The following is a 16,518-nucleotide window of genomic DNA, read 5'->3' as shown; positions in this document are numbered from 1 at the left end:
GGAGTTGGAGACCAGGCTGGACAACATGGCAAAACCCCGTCTCTACTAAAAATAAGGATTAGCGGGGCGTGGTGGCGGGCGCCTGTAATCCCAGCTACTCCGGAGGCTAAGGCACGAGAATAGCTTGAACTCGGGAGGCAGAGGTTGCAATGAGCCAAGATCACCCATTCTGGGTGAGTGAGAGAGAGAGTCTGTCCCCCCGCCAAAAAAAAAAAAGGAAAGAGTGACAGTCGAGGCTGCAGCAGCCTTTTCAGGCAGTGCTTCCTCCCTGAGCTAAGTAAGCCAGGCCAACCCCAGAGGGTATTTGCATTTAACCTTTTGTATAAGGTCATATTCTTTTATAAATGATACATTATATGGTTATTCACAAATGAAAAGAATATAATAACAATTATCTAAAATTTTCTGATTTTATGTCCATCCTGACTTCTGTTTTGTTCATCAGATTTCCTGAGGTTTTAAAAAGGCAATCCTCTGAAATAAAATGTGAGCTACATGTGAATTTTAAATTTTCTAGTAGCCAAACTTTATTATTTTTTTTTATTTTATTTATTTTTTTTTTTGAGACGGAGTCTCCTCTGTAGCCCAGGCTGGAGTGCAGTGGCGGGATCTCAGCTCACTGCAAGCTCCGCCTCCCGGGTTCACGCCATTCTCCGGCCTCAGCCTCCTGAGTAGCTGGGACTACAGGCGCTGCCACCTCGCCCGGCTATTTTTTGTATTTCTTAGTAGACACGGGGTTTCACCGTGTTACCCAGGATGGTCTCGATCTCCTGACCTCGTGATCCGCCCATCTCGGCCTCCCAAAGTGCTGGCATTACAGGCTTGAGCCACCGCGCCCGGCCAAGTAGCCAAACTTTAAAAAGAAAAAACAAACAGGCCGGGCGCGGTGGCTCAAGCCTGTAATCCCAGCACTTTGGGAGGCCGAGACGGACAGATCACGAGGTCAGGAGATGGAGACCATCCTGGCTAACACGGTGAAACCCCGTCTCTACTAAAAAATACAAAAAAAACTAGCCAGGCGAGGTGGCGGGCGCCTGTAGTCCCAGCTACTCGGGAGGCTGAGGCAGGAGAATGGTGTAAACCCGGGAGGCGGAGCTTGCCGTGAGCTGAGATCCAGCCACTGCACTCCAGCCTGGGCGACAGAGCGAGACTCTGTCTCAAAAAAAATAAAATAAAATAAAAATAAAAATAAAAAATTCTTGTACAAATACTTTTTGGAATATAATTAAATTCCTTTAATAGCATTTAAGTGACACCTCATTACATTTCTTAGTGGTTTCTTCAGGGATAACTATATGCATCTATAACAGATCACGATCTACCTAGAGTTTATACTGTACTATTTTAATAAATGTAAAATATGAAAAACTTGCTGTTGAAGAGTTTTAATTACTTCCTTCTATTCTTTGTGCTATTCATACATTTTACATCTACACATATCTCACAATACTGTGTTATAATTTTTCCTTAAATAGTCATAAGTGTTGTAAAGAAATTGAGAGGAAATAGTGTTTATAAATATTTGGAGGTAGATATTTTGGCGCTATTACTTTGGGCTATTTATAAATATTTGGGGCAGATACTTTGGGGCTAACAGAAACACTGTTTCTCTTTTAAATTTTACCCACAATGTTTGCATTTTTAAGTACGTCTTGTCTACAGTAATTACTACTGTGGTGTCTTAGTGGTGATTTTCTATTTTGCATTATCTTCTACATTGATTAGTACTTGGAATTTTGTAAAGAAAAATGTTTTCTCTTTTTTTCTACTTCTTTCTCTTCCTTCCTTCCTTCCTTCCTTCCTTCCTTCCTTCCTTCCTTCCTTCCTTCCTTCCTTCCTTCCCTCCCTCCCTCCTTCCTTTCTCTCTCTCTCTCTTTCTTTCTTTCTTCTTTTCTTTCTTTGATGGAATTTCCCTCCTGTTGCCCAGGCTGGAGTGCAATGGCGTGATCACAGCTCACTGCAACCTCCACCTCCCAGGTTCAAATGATTCTCCTGCCTCAGCCTCCCAAGTAGTTGGGATTGCAGGCGTGCACCACCACGCCCGGCTAATTCGTATTTTTAGTAGAGACGGGTTTCTTCATGTTGGTCAGGCTGGTCTCGAACTCCCAACCTCAGGTGATCTGCCCGCCTTGACCTCCCAAAGTGCTGCAATTACAGGCGTGAGCCTCGGCGCCCAGCCTTCTTTTTTTCTTATTTGTATTTTTCTCTATGGATTGATGGATTTTTTTTTTCTAGGTTTTAATCCAATGCCAATAATATTTATTGTGTTTTTCACATTTTTCCAGCTTGGGCTCCTGGGAAGTCTTTCAGGTTGATTTTCTCTGACATGATTGCTTCTGTTGTTCATAAAGCACTTTTAAACTTTTTGGATTAGCAATACACTACCTTAACTTGGATTTTCCACTCCAGGGCTAGAATTATCTCTTATTACAAGTAGTCTTGCTTTTTTTTTTGTTGAGGAGTGGTACTTACAAACCATGATATGAGAGCTAGGTGTGCCCATTATTACTGGGGTGTCACTGCTTCTGCAACCTCACAGCAAACAGAGTTTGGAAAGGTGCATATTAATATTGACTCCTGTATAACACATCTCTCTCTCTCTCTCTCAATAGATATGTTATGATACATGCATTTATCAAGATATTCTCAACTACAGTCTAGAATTCTCTTTTTTTTTTTAACTTCAGGGAGAAGCAGGCACTTGTTATATTATATATATATAAAACAACATAGAGTGCTTTTAAAAATTGCTAATCTATACACTTATAGACAAGCAATACCAACCAGAACACAATGTTTGTGTTCAGTTCTTGAGTCTTGCAGTATTTAATCAAAATACTGTTATTCAAATTGATTTACACCAAGTCCTTTCATTCCGACCTTCTTCAATAGGGTTAGGTGATACATTTCTAGTAAGGGTAAACTCTTTTTACTTCCTGCATTTTATCTGAATTTCCCCCAAATCCTTGTTGTTTATAATTTGCAGAGAGGAACATTCCTTCTTTGTGCTGTACAGTTCTATAGGTTTTGAAAGCTGTCTAGGGTCGCATAGCTGTCTTCACAGTACCACATAGAACTGTTTTGTTGCCCTCAAAATTATCTGATACTTCCTCTTTGTAGTTAACTGTACACTCATCTATTCTTTGGCAATCAGTGATTATTCTCTTTTTATTCTTCTTTTGTAGGGAGGTCTTTCTATGTTGCCCAGCCTGCTCTCAAAATCCTGGACTCAAACAATCCTCTCACCTCAGTCTCCCAAAGTGCTGAGATTATACACTTGAGCCATCAAGCCTGGCCTGATTATTATCAATCCCTATAATTTTATTTTTCTACAATGCCATATACTTGGATTATATAATTTGTAGTCTTTTAGATACTGCTTTCTTCAATTAAAGAAATGCATTTGTGACTCATATATTCTGCTATACTGTGATTTTTTTTTTAATTGACAACTAGGATTCTATTGTATGGATGCACTGGTTTATTCATTCACCTGTTGAGAAGCATTTTGTTTACATCCAGCTTTTTGCAACTACAAATAAAGTGACCAATAGACATCCACAAAAAGTTTCATTTCAGCATTGGTTTTCAGTTTGCTTTAGTAATGACCTAGCAGTGGGATGGCTTGATAACATAGTAAGTGTATGCTCAACTTTATAATAAACCACTAAACTATTTTCCAAAGTTACTGTAACATTTCATATTTCTAGTTCTAGTTAATCCAAATTTTCATTGACAGTCTTTGAAATTTTTCTTTTCATGATTGCCATTTTCATAATTGTGTGCTATCTCATTGTTATTCATGCTTTATTTTTTTCCATTTCTGTTGGGAAACCCGAATTTTATAATCAATGCAGAAAGAAATGTATAAAATGCTTAGGGATTAGCCTTGGATTCTGGAAACTGACTTCCAGAAATCTGCTATGCAATTAGAGCTTCACAAACATTAAAAAAAAATTATAGTTTATTCTTTGTGTCCTTTCTTCCTTCTTTCCTTCCTTCCTTCCTTTTCTTTCTTTCCTTCTTTCTTTCTTTCTTTCTTTCTTTTTTCTGAGACGAGGTCTTGCTCTGCCGCCAAGGCTGGTGTGCTATGGCGCGATCTCCACTCACAGCAACATCTGCATTTTGAGTTCAAGCAATTCTCATACCTGAACCTACTGCGAACCTGGTATTACAGGCAAATGCCACCATGCCCAGCTAATTTTTGTATTTTTAGCAGAAACAGGGTTTTGTCATGTTGGCCAGGCTAACCTAACCTCAAGTTATCCACCCTTCTTGGCCTTCTTTTCCTTTCTTTCTTTTGAGAAAGATTCTCTCTCAGCCAGGCAGGAACACAGTGGCATGACTGCAACTCACTGCAACTTCAACCATCTGGGCTCAAGCAGCTTTCTCACCTCAGCCTTCTGAGTATCTGGGACACCACTCATGTGCCACCATGCTCAGCTAATTCATTATTGTTATTTTTAGAGGTGAGGTCACACTATGTAGCCCAGGCCTGTCTCAAACTCCTGAGCTAAAGTAATCCCCCCACCTCAGCCTCCCAAAATTCTGGAATTACGGGCAGGAGCCATCACATCCACATTGATGTTTTATTTTTTATATCAAAATATGAAAAATAGCATTGATGTCCATAAATAGACTCCAAGAAAATTTTATACATATTAAAAAAGTAATTTCCAAAGCAAATACTAAAATTGAAAGCAATTGAAATAAATAAAAATAACTAAATATTATATAGATAATATGACCAGAAAGAGAAAAGGTTAGTTTTTCTGGCTTTATTTATTTATTTTCCAGCATCATTTATTAAATAGGGAATATTTTCCCCATTGCTTGTTTCTATCAGGTTTGTCAAATATCAGATGGTTGTAGATGTGTGGTTTTATTTCTGAGGTCTCTATTTTGTTTCATTGGTCAATGTGTCTCTTTTTCTTTTTACCAGTACTATGCTGCTTTGGTTACTATAGCCTTGTTGTATAGTTTGAAGTCAAGTAGCATGATGCCTCCAGCTTTGCTCTTTTCACTTACAATTTTCTTGGCTATACAGGCTCTTTTTTGGTTCCACATGAATTTTAAAGTAATTTTTTCTAGTTCTGTGAAGAATGTCAATGGTAGTTTGATGGGAATAGCACTGAATGTGTAAATTACTTTGGGAAGTATAGCCATTTTCATGACATTGATTCTTCCTGTCCATGAGGATGAAATTTTTTTCCATTTGTTTTTGTCTTCTCTTATTTTCTTGAGCAGTGGTTTGTAGTTCTTTCTGAAGAGGTACTTCACATCCCTTGTTAGCTGTATTCCTAGGTATTTTATTCTCTTTGTAGCAATTGTGAATGGGAGTTCATGCATGATTTCACAATCTGCTTGTTTACTGTTGGTGCTTGTGATTTTTGCACATTGATTTTGTATCTAGAGACTTTGCTGAAGTTGCTTATCAGCTTAAGAAGCTTTTATGCTGAGACAACGGGATTTTCAGGTTATAACATCATGTCATCTGCAGAGACAATTTGACTTCCTCTCTTCCTAGTTGAATACCCTTTATTTCTTTCTTTGGCCTGATTTTCCTGGCCAGAAATTCAAATAGTGTGTTGAATAGGAATGATGAGAGAGGGCATTTTGTCTTGAGCTGATTTTCCAGAATTCTTCCAGGTTTTGCCCATTCAATATGATATTGGCTGTGGGTTTGTCATAAATAGCTCTTATTGTTTTGAGGTGTGCTTTTTCAATACCTAGTTTATTGAGAGTTGTTAACATGAAAGGATGTTGAATTTTGTTTGTTTGTTTGAGACAGAGTCTCACCCTGTTACCCAGGCTCAAGTGCAGTGGCATGGTCTCAACTCACTGCAACCTCTGTTTTGGGTTCAAGGGATTCTCTTGCATCAGCCTCCAGAGTAGCTGGGATTACAAGCACCCACCACCATGCCTGGCTAATTTTTGTATTTTTAGTAGAGATGGGGTTTCACCATGTTGATCAGGCTGGTCTCAAACTCATGACCTCATGATCCACCTGCCCCAGCCTCCCAAAGTGCTGGGATTACAGGTGTGAGCCACTGCGCCCAGCCAAGGAATGTTGAATTTTATTGAAGACTTTATTATTAGTATTATTATTTTATTTTTTTGAGAGGGAGTCTCACTCTGTCACCCAGGCTGAAGTACAGTGGCACAATCTCGGCTCACCACAACCTCCACCTCCTGGGTTCAAGTGATTCTCCTGCCTCGGCCTCCCAAATAGCTGGGATTACAGGTGCACACCACCACCCCTGGCTAAATTTTGTATTTTCAGTAGAGGCGGGGTTTCACCATATTGGTCAGGCTGGTCTCAAACTCCTGACCTTGTGATCCAACCATTTTGGCCTCCCAAAGTGCTGGGATTACAGGTGTGAGCCATTATGCCCAGCCCTTATTGAAGACTTTTACTGCATCTATTGAGATAATCATGTGGTTTTTGTCATTGGTTCTGTTTATGTGACAGCTTACATTTATTTTTATTTTTATTTTTTATTTCTTTTTTTTAGACACGGAGTCTCGCTCTGTCACCCAGGCTTGAGTGCAGTGGCACGATCTCAGCTCACTGCAAGCTCCGCCTCCCGGGTTCATGCCATTCTCCTGCCTCAGCCTCCCCAGTAGCTGGGACTACAGGCGCCCGCCACCACGCCCAGCTAATTTTTTGTGTGTGTATTTAGTGGAGATGGAGTTTCACCGTGTTAACCAGGATGGTCTCGATCTCCTGACTTTGTGATCCGCCCGCCTCAGCCTCCCAAAGTGCTGGGATTAAGGCATGAGCCACTGCACCCAGCCTATAGCTTACATTTATTGATTTGCATATGTTAAATGAGCTTCGCATCCTGGTGATGAGGCCGACTTGTTTGTAGTGGATAAGCTTTTTGATGTGCTGCTGGATTCCCTTTGCCAGTATCTTATTGAGGATATTCACATCAATGTTCTTCAGAGATATTGGCCTGAAGTTTTCTTTTTTTGTTGTGTCTTTTCCAGGTTTCGGTATCAGGATGATGCTGGCCTCATAAAATGAGTAGGGAGGAGAGTCTCTCCTTTTTAATTGTTTGGAATAGTTCCAGAAGAAATGGTACCAGTAATATAGGAGTTATTAAGAAATTATTTTAGGCACTTAGCAAGCGTAAAAAAGTTCTCAGTGAAATTTTCCTTTAATAGAAAGCAGCCAAAAACCATTTCTTTTCTAACATAAAGCAGCCTGAAAAGTCAAGCTGCAAGCATAGATAAGCAAGCTAGAACTTTGCATAGATGAATGTGGGCAGCTGTACTAAAAGCCAGGTCAACCCACTATGGCAATTCCCCCTTCCTTTTCTTTGTCCCATGTGTGCAGTTGTCCAGGAGTCAGCCAAGTAGAGGCCACATTTGCATAATAAAAGATTGGGGTGGGAGGGCAAGCTTTTTTGCAGGCTGTGTAAATGGTACACCTGGTCAAACCAATGCTTTGAGCTTTTTGTAAATCAATAACCGCCTCTTCAAGCCTCTCTAAAAAATCAATTGCATTCTGTTCCAAACCTGGAAACCTTGGGTGCCCCACTTTCTCTGCATGAGAAAGCTCTCTCACTCCCTCTCTCTCTTCTTTCTTCTATTAAACTTTCTGCTCTTTAAACACACTCCAAGTGTGTATGTCTGTGTCATTAACCTTCTCAGCATGAGATGATGAACCCCAGGTATTTACCCCAGATAATGATACTCCTTCACCAGCTCCTTTTTTACCTCTGGTAGAATTCAGCTGTTAGTCCATTCTGGGCTTTTTGTGGTTTTTTGGGGGTTTTTTTTTGTTTTGTTTTGTTTTTGTTTTTGTTTTTGGTTGGTAGGCTATTTATTACTCCCTAAATTTCAGAACTTTGTTTGTTTTTTCAAGGATTCGACTTCTTCCTGGTTTAGTCTTTGGAGGGTTTATGTGTCCAGAAATTGATCCATTTCTTCTAGATTTTTTAGTTTATTTGCAAGGAGGTGTTTATAGTATTCTCTGTTAGTAGTTTGTACTTTTGTGGGGTCACTGGTGATATCCTATTTATCATTTTTTATTGGGTTTATTTGATTCTTCTCTCTTTTCTTCTTTTCTAGATACTGGTCTATGTATTTTATTAATTTTTTCAAAAAAAGCAGCTCCTGGGCCAGTCGTGGTGGCTTACACCTATAATCTCAGCACTTTGGGAGGTGGATCAGCTGAGGTCAGGAGTTTGAGACGAGCCTGCCCAACATGGTGAAACCCCATCTCTCCTAAAAATATAAAAATTAGCCAAGCATGGTGATGCATGCCTGTAATCCCAGCTACTCTGGAGACTGAGGCAGAAGAATCACTTGAACCCAGGAGGCGGAGGTTGCAGTGAGCCACGGTCTTGCACTCCAGCCTGGGCAACAAGTATGAGACTCCATCTCAAAAAAAACAAAACAAAACAAAACAAAAATCCAGATCCAGAATTCATTGATTTTCTGAAGGTTTTCATGTCTCTATCTCCTTATCTCCCTCAGTTTTGCTCTGATCTTAGTTATTTCTTGTCCTCTGCTAACTTTTAAATTTGTTTGCTCTTGCCCCTATAGTTCTTTTAGTTGTAATGTTAGGGTGATGATTTGAGATCTTTCTAGCTTTCTAATGTAATAATTTAGTGCTATAAATTTCCCTCTTAACACTGCTGTAGCTGCATCCCATAGATTTTGGTACACTGTCTTTTTGCTCTCATTGACTTTAAAGAACTTCATGATGTGTGCCTTAATTTCACTTCGTGTTCTCTGCCTTAATTTCATTATGTACCCAGAAGTCACTCAGAAGCAGGTTGTCCAATTTCCACGTAGTTATGTAGTTTTGAGTGAGTTTCTTAATCTTGAGTTTTAATTTGATTGCACTGTGGTCTGAGAGAGAGTATAATATAATTTGAGTCCTTTTACATTTTCTGAAGTGTTTTACTTCCAATTATATTATTAATTTTAGAGTAAGTTCCATGTGGCACTGAGAAAAATGTATATTCTGTTGTTTTGGGGTGGAGATTTCTGTAAATATCTATCAGGTCCACTTGATCCAGACCTGAGTTCAAGTACTGAATATTCTTATTAATTTTCTTTCTCATTGATCTAATATGAATAGTGGAGTGGTAATGTCTCCTAGTATTATTGTATGAAAGTCTAAGTTTCTTTGCAGGTCTCCAAGAACTTGTCTTATGAATCTGTGTGCTCCTGTATTGAGTGCCTATATATTTAGGATAGGTAGCTCTTCTTGTTGAATTGATTCCTTTAGCATTATTAAGGGAGGAGACCACCCTTCATATTATCTTATGCCCAATTTCTGCCTCCAAAGAAAGAAGAAGCAAAAACTAAAAGGCAGAAATGAAATCCACAGGCAGACAGCCCAGCACCATGTCCTGGGCCTGGTTAAAGATTGACCCCTGACTTAACCAGTTATGTTATCTGTAGATTCCAGACATTGTGTGGGAAAGCATTGTGAAAATCCCTGTCCTGTTCTGTTCTTTTCTGATTACTGGTGCATGTAGCCCCCAGTCACGTACCTCCTGCTTGCTCAATTGATCATGACCCTCTCACACTGACCCCCTTACTGTAGTAAGCCCTTAAAAGGGACAGGAATCCCTCACTTGGGGAGCTTAGTTTTTGGAGACATGAGTCTTGCCAAAGCTCCTGGCCGAATAAAGCCCTTCCTTCTTTTTTTTCTTTTTTCTTATTTTTTGAGATGGAGTCTCGCTCTGCTGCCCAGGCTGGAGTGCAGTAGCACTATCTTGGCTCACTGCAAACTCCACCTCCCAGGTTCATGCCATTCTCCTGCCTCAGCCTCCCGAGTAGCTGGGACTACAGGTGCCCGCCACCATGCCCAGCTGATTTTTTTTTTGTATTTTTAGTAGAGATTGCGTTTCCATGTTAGCCAGGATGGTCTCGATCTCCTGACCTCGTGATCCACCTGCCTTGGCCTCCCAAAGTGCTGGGATTATAGGCGTGAGCCAGCATGCCCAGCCAAGCCCTTCCTTCTTTAACTCGATGTCTAAGGGGTTTTGTCTGTGGCTTGTCCTGCTACATTTCTTGGTTCCCTGACTGGGAAGTGAGGTGATTAATGGATAGACGGTCGAGGGAGCCCCTTAGGTGGCTTAGGCCTGCCCTGTGAAGCATCCCTGCAGGGAATTCCGGCCAGCTTGAGTGACACGGATCTTGAGAGCACTCCTGGGTAGGTATTTTACCCTGGTGGAATGCCTCATCAGAGCGGTGCAAAGCAGGCCCCCATGGAGGATCAACACAGTGGCTGAACACCAGGAAGGAACTGGCACTTGGAGTCCAGACATCTGAAACTTGGTAAGACTGGTCTTTGTAACTTGCCCACTCCATTTGAGTGGAAGCATGGCCTGATCACCCATAGCGTGCCTGTAATGGCACTTTGGTTTTTGGTTTTGACTTGACTTGTACTGCTTGATACTTTGGTTTTGGTTTTGACCTGGCTTGGATTTCTCGATACTCTGATTTTGGTTTGATTCTGGTTTGGTGTAAACTGTGAAAGTGTACATATGCCCTTTTAACCCGTTCTTTGTTTTGTGGTGTGCGTGTGGTGTGAGCGTGGTGTTTTGTCTCAAGGAAGCACGGGTCAGTCACAAAGTAAGCCCACCCCACCAGGAACTATGTTGAAAAATTTCAAGAAAGGATTTAATGGAAACTATGGAATACCATGACACCAGGAAAACTTAAAACTTTGTGTAAGATAGACTGCCCAGCATTAGGGGTGGGTTGGCCATCAGAAAGAAACCTGGAGAATAAATAAATAAATAAATAAATAAATAAATAAATAAATAAATACAAGAAGGAAGCCTGGACAGGTCCCTTGTTTCAAAGGTATGGCACAAGGTAACCTGTAAGCCAGGGCACCCAGACCAGTTCCCATACATAGACACTTGGTTACAGCTGGTTTTAGACACCCCCTGCCCCCACAGTGGTTGAGAGAACAGCAGCATAAGCGGCTGACGAGGCAAGGAAATACCAGCAGAGAGAGGGAGGAAAGAGACAGAGAGAAAAAGAGGCAAAGAGAGAGAGGAAGAGACAGAGAGGAAGAGACAGAGAGACAAAGAGGGAGTCAAGGAGAGAGTGAGACAGAGAGAAAGAAAGAGGCAGAGAGAGAGGAAGAAACAAAGGCAAAAGGAAAGTCAACGACAGAGAGAGACAGTCAAAGAGAGACAGCAGCCAGGCATGGTGGCTCATGCCTGTAATCCCAGCACTTTGGGAGGCCGAGGCAGGAGGATCATGAGGTCAGGAGATCGAGACCATCCTGGCTAACATGGTAAAACCCCGTCTCTACTACAAACACAAAAAATTAGCCGGGTGTGATGGTGGGTGCCTGTAGTCCCAGCTACTCGGGAGGCTGAGGCGGGAGAATGGCGGGAACCCGGGAGGCGGAACTTGCAGTGAGCCAAGATCACGCCACTGCACTCCAGCCTGGGCAACAGAGCAAGACTCCGTCTCAAAAAAAAAAAGAAAAAAAAAAACCAAAGAGAGAAAGAAAGAGAGAAAGAGAAATATACAAATAGTTAAGAAAAAAAAAAGTGTACCCTATTGCTTTAAAAGCCAGGGTAAATTTAAAACCTACAATTGATAATTGAAGATCTTCTCCATGACCCTACAACACTCCAATACCACCTTGTTGTAAGTGTAAACAAGGGCATAGTCCGAAAACACTGAGGCCACTGACAGCCTGTAGCCTTCCTATCAAAAATCCTTAACCCAGTAACTCACAGATGGCCCAAATGCATTCAATCTGTAGTGACAACTGCTTTGCTAACAGAAGAAAGCAGATAAATAACTTTTAGAGAAAACCTCACTGTGAGTACCCCTCACCAGTTCAGAAGTATCCTATGTAAAAAAAAAAAAAAAAGATGATTTAACATTAACCACTGAAAATTCCCTTAACCCAGCAGGTTTCCTAACAGGTGATCTAAATCTTAATTACCATAAAAAGGTCCAGTCAGACTTAGGAGGAACTCCCTTCAGGACAAGATGACAGATGGTTCCTGCTGGGTAATTGAAAAAAAAAAAGCCATCTATACAAATTCTAAGTTAATTTGGACTAAACAAGGTTTTATTAATAGCAAAGCATAACTGAAATCTCAAATTTACAAGGTTTTCAACAAAAATAAACTTTGCTAAAAGTTAATAATGTAACATGTATTATAGTAACTTTTAATCTTGTGGCCTTAGACAGTCTAGTCCACAGACATAAAGAAAGGTTGCTTTGCAAAAGAATGCTTATCAGCCAGGTGCGGTGGCTCAAGCCTTTAATCCCAGCACTTTGGGAGGCCGAGGTGGGTGGATCATGAGGTCAGGAGATCGAGACCATCCTGGCTAGCACAGTGAAACCCCTTCTCTACTAAAAAATACAAAAAACTAGCCGGGCTAGGTGGCGGGCGCCTGTAGTCCCAACTACTCGGGAGGCTGAGGCAGGAGAATGGCGTAAACCCGGGAGGCGGAGCTTGCAGTGAGCTGAGATCCGGCCACTGCACTCCAGCCTGGGTGACAGAGCGAGACTCCGTCTCAAAAAAAAAAAAAAAAAGAAAGAAAGGTTGCTTTGGAAAAGAATGCTTATCGGCCAGGTGCGGTGGCTCAAGCCTGTAATCCCAGCACTTCGGGAGGCCGAGATGGGCGGATCACAAGGTCAGGAGATCGAGACCATCCTGGCTAACACGGTGAAACCCCATCTCTACTAAAAAATATAAAAAACTAGCTAGGTGAGGTGGCGGGCGTCTGTAGTCCCAGCTACTCTGGAGGCTGAGGCAGGAGAATGGCATGAACCCGGGAGGCGGATCTTGCAGTGAGCCGAAATTGTGCCACTGCACTCCAGCCTGGGTGACAGAGCAAGACTCCGTCTCAAAAAAAAACCAAAAAAGATTGCTTATCATCTCAAAAAAAAAGAAAAGAAAAGGGAAAAAAAGGGAGGGCAGTAAAAAGATTCTTTATGTAAAAAGAATGTTTTATGGTAAATTCTTGTCCTGAAATGAATTAACTGGTTGTTTAAAGAAAGAAATGCTTGTAATATGTCAGAAAGTTAAGGCATGTCGAAGAATTATCTGTGAAAGTCATGAAAGAGAAGAAAAGTTATAAGAAAGAATTTCTGCAAGAAATGTTGCATAATTTAAAAATAATTAAGCCTCCTGAGTACTATTGAAGAAACAGTTTATGTACAAGGTGTATAAGGAAGGTAAAATACACCTTTGGTAAAAGGATGACAAGGAGGCATAAGAATGTAAATTTTTACCACATTAAAAGGTTACAAATTTTTGTTTTGAAGGTTTAAGCAAGTTTTAAAAAATTAATTGTAAAGAAAATTCTGTGTGTAAAGGTATTAGCTAAAGTTAAAGGAGTATCATCCAGTTTTTCTGTGAACTGAACATTGCATAAGAATGTAAATTTTTACCTACATTAAAAGGTTAAAAAAATTGTTTTGAAGTTTTAAGCAAGTTTTAAAACATTAATTGTAAAGAAAATTCTGTGTGTCAACATATTAGCTAAAGTTAAAGGGGCATCATCCAGTTTTTCTGTGAACTGGACATCAAAGTAAAAACACCACAGGTTTTTCTTAAAGCACTAACCTGTTCTTTTTTTTTTTTTGAGACGGAGTCTCGCTCTGTAGCCCGGGCTAGAGTGCAGTGGCCGGATCTCAGCTCACTGCAAGCTCCGCCTCCCAGGTTTACGCCATTCTCCTGCCTCAGCCTCCCGAGTAGCTGGGACTACAGGCGCCCGCCACCGCGCCCGGCTAGTTTTTTGTATTTTTTAGTAGAGACGGGGTTTCACGGTGTTCGCCAGGATGGTCTCGATCTCCTGACCTCGTGATCCACCCGTCTCGGCCTCCCAAAGTGCTGGGATTACAGGCTTGAGCCACCACGCCCGGCCATAACCTGTTCTTTAAGAAAGATTTTAGAAGGTTAAAAAGAATCTGTAAAAATCTTACCTTATGGTCCAACATTAAAAATTGAATAAACATGTCTACAAAGTTTTATTAAAACTAAGTTTAACATTAGTAACACACTAATATTAAGGTGACATTTAGCTTATCTGTTATAAAAATCATACAGGAAGCATTGTCAAATATAAAATGGTGTTTGGCTTCTTCAGTCTAAAAAATAATAAAAATAGGTACTAAAGGAAATTTCTTAGTAAAAGGCACCAAGGACTATAAAGTCCACTGCTGACATCCCCACATTTGAAACAAAAGGTCAATTTCTTGAAAATCATATACTTGGTTTATCTTCCACTTTCTTTTCCCTTAAAACTAAAAGTCTTTTAGCACATGTACCACCTCTAGAATTTCCAGCAAACCAGCACCAGCCTGAAGATCACATTCTTATCAAAGAGTGAAAAGAAAGGAAACTTGAGCCAGCCTAGGAAGGACTCTACCTTGTGCTGCTAACCACTGAGACTGCTGTTTGTACAGTGAAAAAAGGATGGACTCATCACACCCGAGTCAAGCAAGTACCACTCCCTCCAGAGTCGTGGGCCATAGTTCTGGGGGAAAACCCTACCAACAAAAGCAAAGAAAAATTTAACTCTTTCAACTATTCTATTACTCTTTCTTCTTTCCTTGCTCTATTGCTGACCATTATTAACATAACCAAGTCAATTGTGCCTCAAACTATTGCATTTAATGCTTGCCTTGTTATACCCTGTGGGGACCTGCCAAGTCAAAGACAGCTCTCTACTTCAGAAAAGTACCTCTGTCCCTCCTGATTCTCCTCAGACTGGGCATTAGTAAATTAGGACCGTTTAATCTGGGGAAATTTCGATAAAGACTCCAGTGTCAACCAGGATTCTTGCCCCCCAATGTAGAGTTTTTATGCCTTAGTTGGTCCAACATTCTGTGGACTACTAAAGTGCAAAGATGGACTGCCCCTACCAGTTTTTGTAATTTCCTAAAATCATACATTCATTTTGCTAGAGGATCATAGAAGTTACAGACTTAAAACAAACTTTGGCAATTAAGATGCAAATGCCTGGTTGGAACAGATCAAATATTCCATCCACACATTAAACAAAAGCAATTGTTATGCTTGTGCACATGGCAGGTCAGAGGCCCCGATTGTCCCCTTTCCACTAAGGTGGTTCTCCAGTCAACCATGCATGGACTTCATGGTAGCTCTTTCCCAGGATTCTACAACCTGGAGTAATAAGTCATGCCAAGCTCTCTCTGCTATATCCCAAAGTCTGGCACCCTGCGGGTCAGCCCCCAAAGGCCATCTAACTTTCGTCTCCCAACACTAAGTTCACTTCACATCTCTCATGACAGGGAGGAAACTTAGCGTTCCTTGGAGACCTGAAGGGATGCAGTGAGCTTAAGAATTTTCAAGAGCTTATCAATCAGTCAGCCCTTGTTCATCCCCGAGCCAATGTGTGGTGGTATTGTGGTGGACCTTTACTGGGCACTCTGCCAAGTAACTGGAGTGGAACTTGTACTTTAGTCCAATTGGCTATCTCTTTCACCTTGGCATTTCACCAACCAGAGGGAGGAAAAATAAGACATTGTAAAGTGAGAGAAGCCCCTTATGGGTCTTTTGACTCTCACATCTATTTAGACACAATTGGAGTCCCACGGGGAATACCAGATCAATTTAAAGCTTGAAATCAAATAGCTGCAGGATTTGAGTCAATATTTTGGTGGGTGACAGTTAATAAAAACGTAGATTGGATAAACTACTTCTCTTACAACCAACAGCAATGAGCTTTTCATGAGTTAAAAGAAAAACTCATGTTGGCGCCAGCCCTGGGGCTACCGGACCTGGCAAAACCCTTCACACTTTATGTGCCAGAAAGAGAAAAAATGGCAGTTGCAGTTTTAACCCAGACTGTGGGGCCCTGGCCAAGGCCAGTGGCCTATCTCTCAAAACAACTACATGGGGTTTCCAAAGGCTGACCCCCATGTCTAAGGGCCCTGTCAGCAATGACTCTGTTAGCACAAGAAGCAGATAAACTAACCCTTGGGCAAAACCTGAATATAAAGGCCTCTTGTGCTGTGGTAACTTTGATGAATACCAAAGGACATCATTGGCTAACAAATGCTAGATTAACCAAGTGCCAAAGCTTGCTATGTGAAAATCCCCACATAACCATTGAAGTTTACAACACCTTAAACCCCACCACCTTGCTCCTGTATCAGAGAGTCCAGTTGAACATAACTGTGTAGAAGTATCAGACTCAGTTTATTCTAGTCGGCCCAACCTCCAAGACCATCCTTGAACATCAGTAGACTGTGAGCTGTACGTGGATGGAAGCAGCTTCACCAAGCCCTGCAAAGTGACTCTCAAGAAGACTACAAGCCCTGCTCCAGTCACACCCAGAAGTTGACTGGTCCACGCATGTCCGAATCATGAGAAAACTCATTGTGGAACTCATTTTCCTTAAAATGTGGACTTTTACAGTAAGGACATCAACTGACCTTCCTCAGACTGATGACTGTTCCCAGTGTATACATCAAGTCACTGAGGTCGGACAAAAAGTTGCTACAGTTCTATTATTTTATGGTTACTATAAGTGTAC

The 16,518-nt window shown here is 41.1% G+C and overlaps 1 protein-coding gene across 1 annotated transcript in view; it reads left to right on the top strand.

Moving 5' to 3' along the window:
• LOC126942371 (zinc finger protein 98-like) overlaps window positions 1-16,518 on the top strand; it is a 283,769-nt gene that overhangs the window by 203,459 nt on the left and 63,792 nt on the right. The gene's annotated exons all lie outside the window — the stretch shown is intronic.

This window comes from Macaca thibetana, chromosome 19 (genome assembly GCF_024542745.1).
Source record: "Macaca thibetana thibetana isolate TM-01 chromosome 19, ASM2454274v1, whole genome shotgun sequence".
Classification (NCBI taxonomy): Eukaryota; Metazoa; Chordata; class Mammalia; order Primates; family Cercopithecidae; genus Macaca; species Macaca thibetana.
This window is presented reverse-complemented; position numbering and strand designations above follow the sequence as displayed.